Genomic DNA, 18,754 nt, shown 5'->3' with positions numbered 1-18,754 from the left:
TATGCAGTCCTGATTGTGGCGCTCACCTGCACGGCGCCAAACACGCATACGACCATCATTGGCACCAAGGCAGAAGCGACTCTCATCGCTGAAGACGACACGTCTCCATTCGTCCCTCCATTCACGCCTGTCGCGACACCACTGGAGGCGGGCTGCACGATGTTGGGGCGTGAGCGGAAGACGGCCTAACGGTGTGCGGGACCGTAGCCCAGCTTCATGGAGACGGTTGCGAATGGTCCTCGCCGATACCCCAGGAGCAACAGTGTCCCTAAGTTGCTGGGAAGTGGCGGTGCGGTCCCCTACGGCACTGCGTAGGATCCTACAGTCTTGGCGTGCATCCGTGCGTCGCTGCGGTCCGGTCCCAGGTCGACGGGCACGTGCACCTTCCGCCGACCACTGGCGACAACATCGATGTACTGTGGAGACCTCACGCCCCACATGTTGAGCAATTCGGCGGTACGTCCACCCGGCCTCCCGCATGCCCACTATACGCCCTCGCTCAAAGTCCGTCAACTGCACATACGGTTCACGTCCACGCTGTCGCGCCATGCTACCAGTGTTAAAGACTGCGATGGAGCTCCGTATGCCACGGCAAACTGGCTGACACTGACGGCGGCGGTGCACAAATGCTGCGCAGCTAGCGCCATTCGACGGCCAACACCGCGGTTCCTGGTGTGTCCGCTGTGCCGTGCGTGTGATCATTGCTTGTACAGCCCTCTCGCAGTGTCCGGAGCAAGTATGGTGGGTCTGACACACCGGTGTCAATGTGTTCTTTTTTCCGTTTCCAGGAGTGTATCCTGCATCTCCAGTTGAGGGCTTCGTTAGAGCGTCTGCTCGCTTCCACGTAGTATTCATCCTCATGAAACGACTAACTTAAAAACTGATACAGAGCCGAAGGATTCACGATCGTACTGTGCATACCATACTCATCGTATAGTTTTACAATTTTTACAGCTACTTAAAACAAAGGTAAGACGAATTGTGGAAAAGTAGGAAACATCCAGTTGAATCTACCTCCAACAAGGAGAGAAATTAAAAATGGGAACAATAGTAAACATAGTCATCGAAAAAGTATCTGTGACGGAAAGAAATCTAACAAGAAGAGCGCAAAGAATCGGATGTATCTATTTTTTATATTTGTGGTGAAGTTCAGATATAAAATATCAATTTCCCAGAGCATTTCGCTGTAACTCACAAAAAATATCTCGAAAACTGACTATGAAGTTTTCCGAGCAACTTTAATGCACTGAGTCGATATCTCTATACACAGCATGACTCTGATAAAATACATCCATGCCAGCTAGGGGGGCACGCGTTCCGTTCCTTGCAGACACAATTTTTTAAACAAAAGGACTTTAAGATACATGAAAATGAAAAGAGTTAATTTATTATTACTGTTTAAATTTATAGAAATATTTATAACAATCATTTATAAGTGATCGGTAATTAAGACGTGCAACGACAATGAGATTTTTGTGTGCAATATGTAATTTATAAGAAGAAGATGAGCATCTCTCATAAAAAATTACGTATGTGTTAATTGGGATATATTTGATTGAATGTTATGTTTAAACGGAGTAGGTATTCGAACTGACTGATTTTTTTTCCACCTTCATGTATTTTACGATTCGTGGAAATGTGCCTAGAACATACACATTTGCTTAAAACTTTGTATTAGCCGGGAATCGAACACAGACCCCCTACGAGGCAGATAAAAAATATTGCGCTCAGAGCCCATCACCTGTCGAGAAATCCATCTCACATAAGTGTTACAAAGTCGGTTTTTTCTAGAATTTTTGAAAGCTGCGTCGAACTGCTTGTGTTGATTAATAATCGAGTTCTGAACTTCAATTACCATAAATATAAAAAATTACAAATATACTACTGTCGTGTGCTCTTGTTGTAAGTAACATGAAAGAGAATTACCAAAGAACAAACGCAGTTAACACAGAATGTGTATATGAAAGGTCACTTCTATTCAGGGAGTCTCGAAGAGCCTCATTTTGAAGCTGCTTAGTCTGTTCATCGGTGGAAGAGATGGGTGCTTAAATAGAGCAACAGCTACAAACTGGCAGTTAACAGTTGGAAGAAAACGATTTTGAGCATTAAAGTGGAATAAATTGTAAGTCTGCAGCCGCTGGCAGAGTGTTCCTCGGGATATCTTAGGAGAGGAACTCTTGCAGGCAAAAGGGTGCGGCGCGGTAATTATCATATTCATAAGTTTAGAAGGCCATCCTGGCGCTCCGAGCGACGCTCGCAAGTTGTTAAGGCGGATATCTGCCGGCAGCGCCGCGCCACGGCGCCCGGGGGAACAATCGGGCCGCCGCCACTTGCCATATCTCAATGCAGATTCCACGGGCGCTCGCTCCGCAAACATTTATTTCTCTCCAGAGCGCTGAGGGGACGGCGGGTCGCAAGACCGCCGAAAGTAGCCGAAGTACCGAAAGCACCAGAAAAGCCTCGAATAATGATGCTTCCGACAGGTGCAGAATTGTTTAAGCGTCTGGTCCGGTTTCCACGGGCAACTCAGCGAGAAACCACTCCCTACAGCGGGCAGGTTGTAACGCTGAATGGCCGCTCAAGGTTTCAGAAATTTCGTCTGTAAAGCAGGAAACTAAAGGAAAACTTCTGTTTCTGCTTTGTGACTGCAGTGGGCTCATCTTTGATAAGTTTCTGAAAACCAAAAAATGTCATATGACGAAAAACCGCAACACACAGAGGGAAACAGGTTTTACAAAATATGGTGAGAGATGAGAGGTACAGGGGGTGGGTAAAAATATAGAAACACTGGGAGAAATTCAATCATGGACATAAATATAGACGCTAGCAAAATCTGCAGACAGAGGTATCTGCAGACTCATTATGTTGCAAGTGTCACTCGCGGTCAGAAGAGTGTTGTATGCAGTTGCGTGTGCTTTACGTTGGAGCCAAGGATATTCGAACGAGGCGAATTGCTGGTTCTCGTGTGATGCATGCTTCCGCAGTCAAGGCACTAGGTGTCTGGTGTTTCAAGAGGTACTGTTACGGCAAGAAAAAAGGAATAAAATTGAGATGGTGTTAATACTTTCATCCTTCTTTACCTCCTCTGCATTACTGCAGATGACGTGTCACTGAGCACATTTGTACTGTGCATGCAGTACACGTGAGGTGCGTTGTTGTTTCCACTGCCCTGTGTGGAATGTATAAGTTCTTGTACACATCACTAACCTGCTGTCTTCATGATGATGATGTCCCCAGCGCAGAAAACAGCACGCAGGTCGTGGATTCTTTTTCCTGAGGCTGAAATTAACTTCGCAAGGAACTGCTGCTACGAATAAACTATAACTCATTTGGGATACCACTCGCGTTTTTATTGATATAGACACAAGAAACTATTCTTGATCACAACTTATTGAACATATCTTTCCACAGTATCTTGCTAAAATAATATGAAATACATCCTGCCACAGACAACATGTCTGGCCCGCATCTCGTGGTCGTGGGGTAGGGTTCGCGCTTCCCACGCCCGGGTTCCCGGGTTCGATTCCCGGCGGGGTCAGGGATTTTCTCTTCCTCGTGATGGCTAGGTGTTGTGTGCTGCCCTTAGGTTAGTTAGGTTTAAGTAGTTCTAAGTTCTAGGGGACTTATGACCACAGCAGTTGAGTCCCATAGTGCTCAGAGCCATTTGAACCAGCCACAACATGTCTGTCTACTGGAACCGTCAGAACTGGAGAATAAAATTACATCAATCAAATACTACTACTACAGACAACATGTCTGTACCTAGCGACGGTCGGAACTGTGGTAAATAAAATTGCATGAAACAAATACTGCTATAACAGACAACATGTCTGTGTACTGGAATGGTCAGAACTGGAGAGCCGGACTGCTCGAGACACTTCGTGCGCCAAGCCAGCAAGGCGTGACCCGAACGCCACCGAAGTGCATCGTCAGTAACATCGTCAGTCTTTTGTTTCAGTAATACTTTGATTTTAATAATTTTGAAATGACTGACTGATAGCCGGCTGTTGAGAGATGTTTATTTAAAAAATGAAGTAATTTGGATGACAGGTTTAATTAATAATAGCAACTAAAGTTTAACGTTTTGGCGCCCTACCGCCGAACACAGCAGCCAATCACAGAGCAGCAGCATCATGCAGGCGGTCTTTCTCACGGGAATGGTACCGAATCTAACATCTGTCACCGGTACCTCATCCCACACTGCGCCATCTCTATGCTTCTTGCATCTCCACTGCCATGGGTTCTTGGAGCCTAATATGATGGCTGAATAAGCCAGAAATATTACACGGTATCGAAGTTTTATACCGCTACGTCACAACGCGGACGAAAAACTGTGTTGAGTGACTGAGACAGACAGTCATTGTAGAGCTTTGTGACGAGAAATAAGACGACAACAGCTGCAAATTTCACTGCATAACCGAGTGCCGCTCTCGCGTACCATGTCAGCACCAAAATACCATAAGCTGGAAATTGATGGGGAGCTGGAATTGCAAAACCACCCGTCAGTGATGCAAATGCCCGTAACAAGGAAACGTGGCACCGAAGCTATACAACATGGAGCAATGTCGGAAAGTCGTTTAGTCGGATAAGTCTTGTAGAATACTTTTTCCAACTTCTAATCAAGTTTACGTCCCAAGAGTGAGACATGGCGGGTGTTCGGTGATGATTCAGGTGGCCATACCGTGGTATTCAATAGTCCCCATGGTTCTCTTGCAAGGTCGCAATACTGTCAAGGATTATACGACCATTTTCATGATCATGACACAAAATTTATTCACCAGTGGAGATGCTGCATGCAGGATGACTGACTCCTGTTCACATAGTTCGCGTCATCCTGGACTGCTTTCGTCAGCACGAGGATGAATTGTCACACCTCTCCTGAGTACAACAGTAACTAAATCTGAATATTACGGAGACTTTTCGGTCTGTTTGGAGAGAACGGTGCCTGGTAGCTATCCTACTCCATAATCATTAGCTGAACTTGCCACTATTTTGCGGGAAGAATGGTATAAAATGCCATCGAAAGCCTGCAGGTGTACCATTTATCCATTCATAGGGGACTGGAAGCTGTTTTAAAGACCAATGATATTCCTATGCCGTATGAGGCATGGTAATGTGTTGTGTTTTTTTTATTTCCATATTTTTGTGCACTTGCCTGAAGTTCTATATGATTATGAATGTACTATTTTGTACATTTAATGTTATCGATTAATTGATTTTTTGATTTTGAACTCTCTACTGTGTATGTTGGGTGATGTGAAGTGGTTGAACTGTCCATTGGCGGAATATCTGGGCCAAAAGCGACGTTGAGACATGGGAAAGAGTAGGTGTTGTTCAAGGTGTTGATGTATACATTTAGGGATGGTAGTATCAACAACCTTACTGAAGAGAAATGTTTGGCTAATGGCTCAGTAGGAAGAAATTACATGAGGGAGTTTGTTGGCTTTTTAGGAATAAGCAGGCTTTGGAGATGATCTCTCAAATTTTAAGGTGTGCTTTTGGTGTACCGCAGAGCTGTTGTTTACATTTTATACACAATATTTCGACGACCGACTCAATCGATTTCTTCGGGTGTCACGATCTGAGCTGCTATGTATACTGCTTGGTGGCCACGCAGCGAGAGCACATAAAGGGCCCTACACACGCACCAGGTGGCCGTCAGATTGTTATTGATGTTGTGGTCTTCAGTCCTGAGACTGGTTTGATGCAGCTCTCCATGCTAATCTATCCTGTGCAAGCTCCTTCATCTCCCAGTACCTACTGCAACCTACATCCTTCTGAATCTGCTTAGTGTATTCATCTCTTGGTCTCCCTCTACGATTTTTACCCTCCACACTGCCCTCCAATGCTAAATTTGTGATCCCTTGATGCCTCAGGACATGTCCTACCAACCGATCCCTTCTTTTAGTCAAGTAGTGCCACAAACTTCTCTTCACCCCAATCCTATTCAATATCTCATTAGTTACATGACCTACCCACCTAATCTTCAACATTATTCTGTAGCACCACATTTCGAAAGCTTCTATTCTCTTCTTGTCCAAACTATTTATTGTCCATGTTTCACTTCCATACATGGCTACACTCCATACAAATACTTTCAGAAACGACTTCCTGGCCGTCAGATTAACGGATGAAATGTGTAGGCACTTTGGTCAACTTACTATTCGACAAAAGAAGTTGGCCCCGACCGACAAACTTTTCTTGTCGGGCGGTTGGTTTGGTACGACGGTCATAGCCGACTGCCCCCCCCCCCCACCTCCCACACACACACAGACACACACACACACACACACACATACAACTTCTCCCCTGACCGCTACCACCACTACCATTTCACTCTGCCATGTGTAGCGCTGCCGTATCAACCGCCTGACAAGAGTTCGTCTTTTGTCATTGTGGCTCTGTAATCCCTGAGTAAAGTTGGTTGGGCCATGCGTAGGTTGTACACTAAGTTTGTCGGTCGGATGGTGAGTGTGTGGGGCTGCATAAAACGGACGCAACAACTCTGTTGTACATCTGTAAGCATACCATTAAGGTCCTCGGAGGCTTTCAACTAATTATGAAAGAAGCCAGTTTAGAGCACAACATGACCGAGCTGTGCCAGCAGGTCTCTGGCTATCGACGTCAGAGAAGTTTGTCGTGAGTACGCTGCGTCGCTGGTAATATGTAGCCGTGGCGGAAGTCGAACAACGTTGGCCTGTGCACAGTCTAAAACTCTAAAAGTGCCTACGAGGAAGGAAGGAAACACAGGGTTCACTGAAGTGACTCGGGTGGCGGCGGGTCTGTGTATTGAAGTCGTGGCCGCGACCACTCAGCACGAAGGGCAGTCCTGAGTTGTGCACACCGAGTGCAGGCTACTTGTTTCCTGGCTTCTGTGTGTCATGCAATAGGACGGGAACTGCGTGGATGTTACGGAGCAACAGGCATCGGGAACAGGCTGTCGGCCTGTCATTAACTCGATGCCGTGCACCAAATACGTCGCCCAGATGGACGCTGTGGATCCACACACGCTGCTGTGTGTGTTTGACAGTATTAAAATGGTGCTCAGCTGATGATGCTACTAGTCGGTTTTGTGTACGAGTGACGTTCTTACGACGCTTTGGATTGTTAGCTGTCTTCTATGCCATGTTCGCGTTGTTCATGGATTTGCGTTGGTATTTCCATCCGCATATGAGTTAGTATGTGAGCAGTCTATCATAGAATTCAAGGGGCCTATTATGACATGTCAAGTTTCGTTCCTGTTCGTTCCTATTTGCTGAAACTAGTGTTACTATGGATTGTGGTGTATTTGCGTCTACAATCATGTGTTCGACTAGTGCAAAGAACTGTCATGCTTAACTAAGACGTAAAATTTTCCACAGGTCCCAACTTACCTTGTGTACATGCCAAGTATGTTTTTGTGAGGAGTTTAAAGTTTAGTGCTCCGATTGTGCCAAGTATGGAAACATTTCGATGTGTCTCAAGTGAACTGATGTACACGCCACGTATGTTCTTCTGTAAAGTTTTGTCTGCATATGCAAAGATTAAGCATGAATACCGTTATGATGAGATAAAAGAATTTTTTCAGATAGTGAAGGGAGACGAAAATTTAATAGTCATGGGTGACTGGAATTCGATAGTAGGAAAACGAAGAGAAGGACACGTAGCAGGTGAACATGGATTGGGGGGAAGAAATGAAAGAGGAAGCAGCCTGGTATAATTTTCCACAGAGCAGATCTTAATCATAGCTAACGCTTGGTTCAATAATCGTAAAAGAAACTGCAAAAAGGTGCGAATTTAAGGGGATGGGACCTGGATAAACTGACTAAATCAGAGGTTGTACAGAGTTTCATGGAGAGCGTACGGGAACAATTAACAGGAATGGGGGAAAGAAATTCAGTAAAAGAAGAATAGGAAGTTTTGAGGGATGAAGTAGTGAAGGCAGCAGAGGATCACGTAGGTAAAAACACGAGGACTAGTAGAAATCCTTGGGTGACAGAAAAAATATTGAATTTAATTGATGAAAGGAGAAAATATAAAAATGCAGCAAATAAAGCAGGCAAAAAGGAACACAACCGTCTCAAAAATGATATCGACAAGAAGTGCAAAATGGCTAAGCAGGCATGGCTAGAGGACAAATGTAAGGATGTAGAGACTTATCTCACTAGTGGTAAGATAGATACTGTCTACAGGAAAATTAAAGAGACCTTTTGAGAAAAGAGAACCACTTGCATGAATATCAAGAGCTCAGATGGAAACCCAGTTCTAAGCAAAGAAGCAGAAAGGTGGCAGGAGTATATAGTGTCTCTATACAAGGGCGATGTACTTCAGGCCAATATAATGGAAATGAAAGAGGATGTAGATGTAGATGAAATGGGAGATATGAGACTGCGTGAAGAGTTTGACAGAGCACTGAAAGACCTAAGGCGAAACAAGGCTCCGGGAGTAGACAACATTCCATTAGAACTATTGACGGCCTCGGGAGAGCCAGCACTGACAATACTCTACCATCTGGTGAGCAAAATGTATGAGACAGGCTAAATACCCTCAGACTTCAAGAAGAATATAAGAATTCCAATCCCAAAAAAGCAGGTGTTGACAGATGTGAAAATTACCGAACTATCATTTTAATAAGTCACAGCTGCAAAATACTAACGGGAATTCTTTACAGACGAATGGAAAAACTGGTAGAAACCGACCTTGGGGAAGATCAGTGTGGATTCCGTAGAAATGTTGGAACACGTGAGGCAATACTGACCCTACGACTTATTGTAGGAGCTAGATTAAGAAAAGGCAAACCTACGTTTCTACCATTTGTAGACTTAGAGAAAGCTTTTGACAACGTTCACTCGAATACTCTCTTTCAAATTCTGAAGGTGGTAAGGGTAAATTACAGGGAGCGAAATGCTATTTACAATTTGTACAGAAACCAGATGGCAGTTATAAGAGTCGAGGGACACGAAAGGGAAGCAGTGGTTGGGAAGGGAGTGAGTCAGGGTTGTAGCCTCTCCCCAATGTTATTCAATCTGTATATTGAACAAGCAGTAAGGGAAACAAAAGAAAAGTTCGGAGTAGGAATTAAAATCCATGGAGAAGAAATAAAATCTTTGAGGTTCGCTGATAACATTGTAATTCTGTCAGAGACAGCAAAGGACTTGGAAGGGCAGTTGAACGGAATGGATAGTGTCTTGAAAGGAGGGTATAAGATGAACATCAACAAAAGCAAAACGAGAATAATGGAATGTAGTCGAATTAAGTCGGGTGATGCTGAGGGAATTAGATTAGGAAATGAGACACTTAAAGTAGTAAAGGAGTTTTGCTATTTGGGGAGCAAAATAACTGATGATCGTCGAAGTAGAGAGGATATAAAATGTAGACTCGCAATGACAAGGAAAGCGTATCTGAAGAATACAAATTTGTTAACATCGAGTATAGATTTAAGTGTCAGGACGTTGTTTCTGAAAGTTTTGTATGGAGTGTGACCATGTATGGGAGTGAAACAAGGACGATAAATAGTTTGGACAAGAAGAGAATAGAAACTTTCGAAATGTGGTGCTACAGAAGAATGTTAAAGATTAGATGGGTAGATCACATAACTAACGAGGAGGTATTGAACAGAATTGGGGAGAAGAGGAGTTTGTGGCACAACTTGACTAGAAGAAGGGATCGGTTGGTACGACATGTTCTGAGGCATCAAGAGATCACCAATTTAGTATTAGAGAGCAGCGTGGAGGAAAAAAATCGTAGAGGGAGACCAAGAGATGAATATACTATGCAGATTCAGAAGGATGTAGGCTGCAGTACGTATGGGAGATGAAGCAGCTTGCACAGGATAGAGTACCATGGAGAGCTGCATCAAACCAGTCTCAGAACTGAAGACCACAACAACAACAACCGTCTTTCTCTATTTTTTTTTTAAGTTATCAGGAAGAGACCAGTGTACGTAAGAGCACTCTTGTTCAGAACACGATGGCCACTGGTGTAATCTTCTTTAATCAACATCTTCTCATAATTTGTTGAAACACTAGCTATGAAAGATGTATCGTGCTTAACCCTACATGACAAGATGGATATTTAAGGTATTCCAGATTTTTATTGCGCTGTGTAAGTTAATGTACCATCTGTTTTTACGTTCATTTTAAATACTCTTAGATCTGTTAGACTTAAGTCTAATCGGGAAATGTTTGTTGTTGTCATTCATGACTACTAATGATTTCGTAAGTTGTAGGCACGATATCAAGTAGATGTTAATTGTGTATGTATATGGGTTGAGAGAGCCAGATTCAGAATCACCAGTGTGCTATTTTACGAAAGGAGAAGAATCGTAGTGTAATCCTATGTTCTGTAGAAGAAAACATATTTATGAGTGAGTTATGTTGTCTACAGGGTTGACAAATTTGTGATATAAAGTGCACAAACAACTGATTATCATTATATTGTCTTCCTCAAATGTGCCACAAGGTACACATACTGTGTCTCCGCGTGTTTTATAAATGATAAAGGAATGTAATGAATGTATGGAATGCTCTTAGACTATGTAGATCTACACATTTCCTGTTGGTAACTACATTTTAAAGGATTTGCTGCAATATTTGTCTTAACATGTCGGGTTTTGATATCTGCCATTAGCTCTCAGTTTCTCGTCTTTCCTGCGTCGTTGTACATTGATAACAAATGTCTGCCTAAGTTTATTTGTTGTTTTAATTTAATATATATGAGAGATTACAGCCATACGTTTTTATCTCACTTATAAGAAAATATTAGTTTTATTACAGTCAAATCCAATAAACATTTCGAGATATAACTCATGTGATCAGCCAGCGTGAATTCTGTTTCTCACCGATGTATAAAGTTCAGTTGTGTTTTCTATCAATCCGTGATTAAGCTAAATTTGTCCAGTAAAACTACTAGCACCTTCGACTCACCTGCTCCCACGCTTTCTGCCGTTTCAATGGTGAGGTCTAGAGAGAGAGAAAGAGAGAGAAAGAGAGAGAGAGACGATGACTGTGTAGACAATTGAGTCATGCCCAATACCTACCTTGCGTTGCTGCACGAGTAATATTTTAACGTTTCAACGTATGTGCTGTGATTGGTGCGTTTTGGTTTATTTGTGGTGCTACAATGAAGGCTTCCAAGACCAAACGCCATAGTTGCTAGAGAACCTTCCGGGCTGTATGGTCATGATACACAAAAATTTTTCGTTCCTACGTTTCGTATGGACCTGTGCTGCATATCTTCAGAGGTGCTCCTGGTGCTGAGCTGGATCGACGAGACTCAGCAGAACAGGGAACTAACGACGAAATGTCGGGAACAAAAAAGTTACAAGGATCAAGACCATATAGTCTGGACGATACACTAGCAGCTTATTTGCGGTGTGTTCGACTGGTCCCATATCTTCAGCATATGTTTCAACAAACTTTTAATCCATTTCATCCCACTGTTCCATTTTTGGAACAAAAGTTTGTAACATTTTTGTGCACAGGGATTTCAGTTTTTGGTAAGTTTGTCACACTGCTGGCCTTCTACGTGCTCTTTGATTTTACACAGCACTGCCAGTTGTGCTGCGAGAATCTGCATAGCAACATTGTTGGTGCTGTAGTAATTGCTGCTCAGGGAAAAATGACTACAAGGAAAGAGTAAGTAAGTTTTACTATATTTGACAGTGGATAACGCTATTTTAGTGTCTAAATATGACGTATAAATACAACAATGATAGTGTGTGTGTTATTTGTCCGTATGTGTTCTCAACAATGGGTTATAATGCATTAGAGCTGAGTGTTCCATTTTTGGAACAGTGGGATTGAATGGGTGTATTGAAATAACAATATAGCACTTGCATTTTAGGTTGACTGCCAATGAAATTATGGTGTCATTGGTAGAGGATATTGACTTTTATGATGCTCGTTTATACATAAATCCCCCTGATGACCCATGGCAGTCACATGAAGATTCAGGTGACGAGTGTGAAAGTGATGATATAAACCATCTAAGCAGCAACCAGCTAAGATCTGTTGCAGAAGCAAAAGTTACAAAATATTGTGATGGGGAAATTGTTACCCAACAGGTAAATATTAGACACTACTATGAATTGAAGACTTTAATTAGGATATACGCTTACTGAAACACAAGATGGAAATACGCTTATTGAAAAAAAAACCTGAGCCTGGTGTAGGTGGTTCAATTGTGTAAGACCTAGTATCAAAACTTCCATTTGGGAATGAACAAAAATATGATTTCTTTTTTGATAACTTTTTTACTTCATTGCCACTTTTGGATGCACTAAAAGAGAAGGGCTGCAGTGGAGCAGGAACAATTCGCTCAAATAAAACACAGGGTGCTCCTCTGCAAGACCTTCATAAAATGAAAAAAGCTCCAACAGCAACATATGACCAAGTAACAGATGATAAATCTGATTGACTCTGATTCGCTACCATGACCACAGCACTGTTACCATCGCCTCAAACAGAAACGGAGTTCAACCAACTGGACAATCCAAACGATATATTAGGAATGAGAGGAAGTTTATTTATATAATTACTGCTGCTGCAGTTGTTAGCTACAACACTTACATGGGGGGAGTGGGCAGACTTTATGAAAACATCGGAAAATACAGGATTAATTTCAGAACAAAGAATTGGTACAACCAACTTCTTGCTATTCCGCTAAATGCATCAATAAACAACGCTTGGTTGTAGAATAGACAAACAATACAGTATAAGGGCAATCCACTCTATCTTCTTGGCTGCACAAGGTATGTGCTCAACTGCTACTTTCAGAAGTACAGCTCTCGACAGTCACCTGCCCATCCAGTGCCAAATCCAAAAGCCTTACATAAAATAGTACTCAAAGATGTACGCTAAGGTGGACAAGAACATCTGATTGTACTATTAGGCAAACAACTAAGATGTGGCCAATGCAAAAAGAGCGCAACAAAATAATGTAAGAAATGTAAAATTCCTTTGCATGCAAATTGTTTTGCACAGTTTCATACAAACTAACGTTTAAACTGAACTCACTAAAGCACAGTTAATTTGTTTATTCCTTCTTTGGTTACATATTCACATTTTGTATAATCTGTAAATGAGCTTTATAAAATATGTAGTGAGGAAAATAAACACAAACATGAAAAATTTACATTCATTTCTCACAGTATTATATGCACGGTACCTGTACCCTCTCGTTCCCACTGTTCCATTTTTGGAACGTCCATTTTTTTATACTAAATATATTGTTACAATCATGAAAGTGGTATTTATGATTTATCTACACTCCAGACATAAGATTTAAATAGGAATTCGTAAAAGTTTTGAATGGCAAACCTTCTTGGGATCGAACGGGTTAAGCAGACAAATTTTAATCAGTTTGGACTATACAGGCAGTTCTAAGCTTGCGATATAGGAGAGGCGCTGGGGCAAGGAAGGTTGAACTACTATTTTAAAAAACGTATTAACTATACTAAACACCAAGGATGAAGAGTGTCGTAATTACGCCTTCCTGAAGCATCTTGTAATTTAGTTCACTTTACTTCAAAAACATAACAGTTTAATTAATCTTTTTAAAACTTAAGTAGATTCATACAGTGAATCGAAACATCAAAAGTTATCATAATTTTATAATTATTTAAGGAAAATTTAAAATAAATTTTCAAATATTGCAAAGACATTTCAATATTCAAAAGAATAAAATCACTCCAAAGATAAGCAATGAAATCTCAAAAATAGGCCAGTTACTTTTACAGTAATTGGAAGTAAGGCGCCGCGTTTCCAAAATCAGGCCGTTTACATGGCAGCATTAATGCTCCTGGCCAGATTACTTATATGGCAACCAGTTGTGACTTACGTCAATTTACTAAGACCAATTTCAGCACATACCAGTTGTTCCTGCAACATAAAAGTTGGTAATTACTTACAACAACAAGGAGACCTGAATGAATTTAAAATTTTTTAATACTTAAAACGACAGTGGTTGGCATAATTAACTGATATTTATTTCATTCAATTTTAAACAAAGGATTTAAATCACTAAGAATGTTTATTACTTAATAAGGAAAGGAGCATAGAATTAACTATAACGATCAATTAAATCACCAGAAGTACCATGTGTGCTACAAGTGCTTTAATCAACAGTTGCACCGAATAGATACAGTAGTCGAAAATAACAGGTCAGCAATAATCAACGGTTGACACCACAGTTTGCTGCCCATAGTAAATCGGTTTAATTCTTAAATATGGACAATAGTAACAAGTAGCAACTTAGACTATTGTTAAATAGCCCCAAAATCACTTGGCGCATTGCCCTCTTTAATGTTGGTGAACGAACTTTTCGTAGCGTTACTACACGAACACCAAAACAATCACTTAACTGAAAAATATTGAGTAGCTAGGACACATTTTTAACACAAGACGTACACTGAGCATGGTAAGTGCTTGCCAGTAATCAAGGTTCATTAAGTCTTTCACCGTCAGTGCAGTAATTCTACTCCAGTAGACATCAACCAAACCTGGTCGCGTTCCACCCACTATCGGCAACAACCTGTTCCATAAGATGCACCAGAGCGGTGCTTTCAATAAAGAAGAAACAGAAATTACTTTTGCCGAGAACCGCCATCCACTCTTCGAAATAAGCCAAGATAATCAAGCCGAGTGCAGACAAGGAGGCCTAGTGTACTTTGTTCCATGTGGCAGAGCCGATTACCAGCACATACAAAAATGTTCAAATGTGTGTGAAATCTTATGGGACTTAACTGCTAAAGTCATCAGTCCCTAAGCTTTCACATTACTTAACCTAAATTATCCTAAGGACAAACACACAGACCCATGCCCGAGGAAGGACTCGAACCTCCACCGGGACCAGCATACAACCACCCAGGACACGGCGTACTGCCATTGGCTCGGTGACTCTACCTCTGCTTTCACAACGTAAACTCCCCATCGCACCTCCCCCCCCCCCCCCCCACACACCAGATTTAGTGGTAATATGGCCCAGTGGATAAGATGTCAAAATCTAGAGAATGATCAAGCAAGAAAACGGGTAGAAGTTGTACTGAAATGTGAAAAAAGAAGCAAAACGCTTCCAGAACTAGATGTTAAACATCGAGTGAATTTCAAGAGCCGCGCCGTCGTTGTAGTGTTGTCATGGTGTTGGACTGCAAAGAGGGAGACCCGTGTTCAGATCTCCCTGGTACCCATTTTCTTTTTTCTCACAAATTTATAAACCTTCTATAGTCTTGGCAACTGTCACACTATACACTGTTTACAGAATATGAGTCATGTGGTAAGAACACATTAACGTCGCAAGTAATTGTGATGAATAGCGAGAGCAGGCGAGATCCCACATGGACCTCTCACAGAAATGAAAACAACAAATGAAGGGATGTGAAATATGTTACAACAAAGAAATTTAAGAGTCAAAATTTCCGAAACGGAACGCAAGAATAGTAACATGTGGTACTTGAGTAAAACAAATAAGTGGTATGTACGTCTGAAGGTTCCTTCCGGACCGCAAGAATCATCACATGGGGTACTTCTGTAGAACAAATAGATGGTATGTACGTCTAGATGTTCCTTCTGGACGTTACACCATGAAGCTGACACAAATTTGAATACGGCGAACAGACACGTTAATGACAGGACGGACAGTTCACAATTTTGTGAAAAAAGAAGAAAAAATGGGGCTCGAGGGAGATTTGAAGGCGGATCTCACCCTTCGGAGTTCAACACCGTGATCATACTACCATGATGCCCAGAACATGCTCGATGTTACAAGTCTTGAGCTTGGATCATTCACTGTACTTGGACCTTTCACTGTATCTATTTTTCTTTTTTCGCAGTTCAGTAAGCCTTCTTCCTGTTTTCATCTTGCTCTGTGTTTAGTTTGTGACGGATCATCCACTTGGCTGTCTCACCCTAAATCTGAGAGGTTTGCGATGGGGTGTTTCCCTTGTCACGAGGGAAGAGTGTTCACTCTCCGACTGCAGCACGCACAATCCAATACCCATATTCCCTCCTACGCGCTGGTCTCACAATCTCCCATAGCGCCACCGTGCTCGGGCTTTTAACTAGCCCCGCAAGAGCTCCTTCTGTAATTTCAGCTACGAAACTAGAGCGAGATCTGGAACAAAAATAACTACAGACAGTAAAGTGAAGTCAACCGCATCACGGCTGATCTATAATCACTGAAAGCTCGGGACATATCAGTGGTTGTAGGGAGAGATAGGCTGATCAAATGGGTGTTGTTAGAAGTAGAGAAATCTTGCAGGTAAAAACCAAAGATTACCCTGACTTAAGTCTTGTATCACTTCATATCTCTCTGGTTAGATCACATGGTTGGCGCTCAGATACGGGAGTAACGCCAAACTTCCCGATGCAGAGGCAGCTGGACACACCTACTCAAGTGTGATCCCATACCTAGCACACTAGCATATCCTTCTGCTTCAGAGAGCAGACTCAGCTTGTCTGGCATAGCCTGAGCGATGATGATGCGCTAGGTGAAATGTCTGAGTGGCAGTACGTAATGAGATGGCCTAATAAACTGAATTTATCTGTCCTACGTTGTATATGAACATGGCCAGCAATGTGTCGCCCGCGTCACACTATAAATTGTATTCATAAAATCAATACTTTAACAACGCAAATGTGTGCAGTTCGAATACAGAATGTTTTCACAACCGTGTTAAAATGTCTGACAGAGAGTAAAACTTTAACTGTGAGGTTTCCCTGCCGGATTGTGTGTTTCTACGTATGCAGTTTAGTCCACGACTCTATAATACGGAAAAAGAGACGATGCTCACGCAGGGTAAGAAAATAAGCTGAAATGAATTTCATAAATGTGAGTACAATGTAAATAATTTTCCACACGTTTCCTGATGCTGCTTTGACAAGCAAAATAAAGCAAAATAGACTAGGGCAACAAATAAAAACGCAGTTTCATGACGTCGTTTGCTATAATCGATCTCATGGAAGCAGACAAACAATATGTAAAGGAATTAATCATTCATTTGTTCCCAATCATGTTCGTAATTTCACAGTGCAGACACATATTTTACTAACGCAAGCGTGCATGCTCTGCTGCCTCTCTCTCCCTGTCTCTCTTTCCCTATCTCTCTCACACACATTATATAAATAATAAATAAACAGTAACGGATCGGTGGCGCAATGTACAGTTCTCTCATTTGGCGAGGACTGTAAATTGCAACAAATACTCACCGTTATTTTCGAGCAACAAAATATTGCAGCTAATAAAAATTATTATTGTATACTTCAAAAGAATAAATAAATCATGGACTTTGAAAATGGGTAGACCCAATATACAGAGCGTTCATCTGAATTGAAGACATTGAAATATCTCGGAAATTACTCATCGGATCAAAAACGTTTTAATTCCAATTTGTTTGTCTCCAAGAGGGAAGTGCATGCATGGTGGGGGCAACTTTGAAATCATCAGAAGGAACACTCTTTTTTTATTGTGGGTTACGATTCTACGGCAAAATCTACACACATTTTATCTGGAGCATTTTCTTCGTTTCACCACAGATAGCTCTGTAATTGTAGGAGTAGAAATTGGTACACAATCGTAATTTACGAATTGCTACTCAATGGCCCTTGAATATCAAATGGCACGTGGGACCTCACCTCCATGCTTCGAGGGTAGGACAGGCTAGCATTTCATAACTTATAATTGGAAACCCTATTCACAACGTTGTATTCCTTCAAAATATCGAACAGGGGACTTCTCGACACGCCACTATGGCCTTGGCTCGAGGCGAACGCTATTCTGCTTTTCGAATTAGAGTAAGTGTTCAAACGTAGCACCGTCAGCTTCAAAAGACTTAGTGATTCGCTTTTCAAATGGCCGTACACAGGGCGGAAGCATACCTGCGCGAATGTCGGCATAGACGTTTTTGATGCGGTCGACCATGTATAGAAGTCACCGAAGAGAACAGCTATTTGTCCGAGCGGGACGCAGATTAACAATACATACATTCTGTCATCATGCTGACTAAGAAACGAAAGGGACGACATTCTTTTTAAAAATTTAATAACACAGTCTGATATTAGATACTGACATTGAATATTATAAATAAATATTTTATATACAGGGTGTTACAAAAAGGTACGGCCACACTTTGAGGAAACATTCCTCACACACAAAGAAAGAAAATATGTTATGTGGACATGTGTCCGGAAACGCTTACTTTCCATGTTAGAACTCATTTTATTACTTCTCTTCAAATCACATTAATCATGGAATGAAAACACACAGCAACATAACGTACTGTAAGTAGGCTGTTTACATTTTCTTATTGGCAACGTTACGTAGCGCTCTATATGAAAATCACTGGATGTGCTGTGTGCAGTCTGTGGCTAGTTTGCATTGTTGTCTGCCATTGTAGTGTTGGGCAGCGGCAGCTGGATGTGAACAGCGCGTAGCGTTGCGCAGTTAGAGGTGAGCCGCCAGCAGTGGTGGATGTGAGGAGAGAGATGGCGGAGTTTTGAAATTACATATATTATGACTTTTGATGATATTAAGGTAAATACAGTGTTTGTTCTCTATTAAAATCTTTCATTTGCTAACTATCCCTATCAGTAGTTAGTGCCTTCCGTAGTTTAAATCTTTTATTTAGCTGGCAGTAGTGGCGCTCGCTGTATTGCAGTAGTTCCAGTAACGAAGATTTTTGTGAGGTATAGGCTAAAGTTAGTCAGGGCCATTGTTTTGTAGGGATTATTGAAAGTCAGATTGCGTTGCGCTAAAAATATTGTGTGTCACTTTAGTGAAT

This window comes from Schistocerca cancellata, chromosome 7 (assembly GCF_023864275.1).
Source record: "Schistocerca cancellata isolate TAMUIC-IGC-003103 chromosome 7, iqSchCanc2.1, whole genome shotgun sequence".
Taxonomy (NCBI): domain Eukaryota; kingdom Metazoa; phylum Arthropoda; class Insecta; order Orthoptera; family Acrididae; genus Schistocerca; species Schistocerca cancellata.
The sequence above is the reverse complement of the archived record's forward strand: the minus strand, read 5'-3'. Positions refer to the sequence as shown.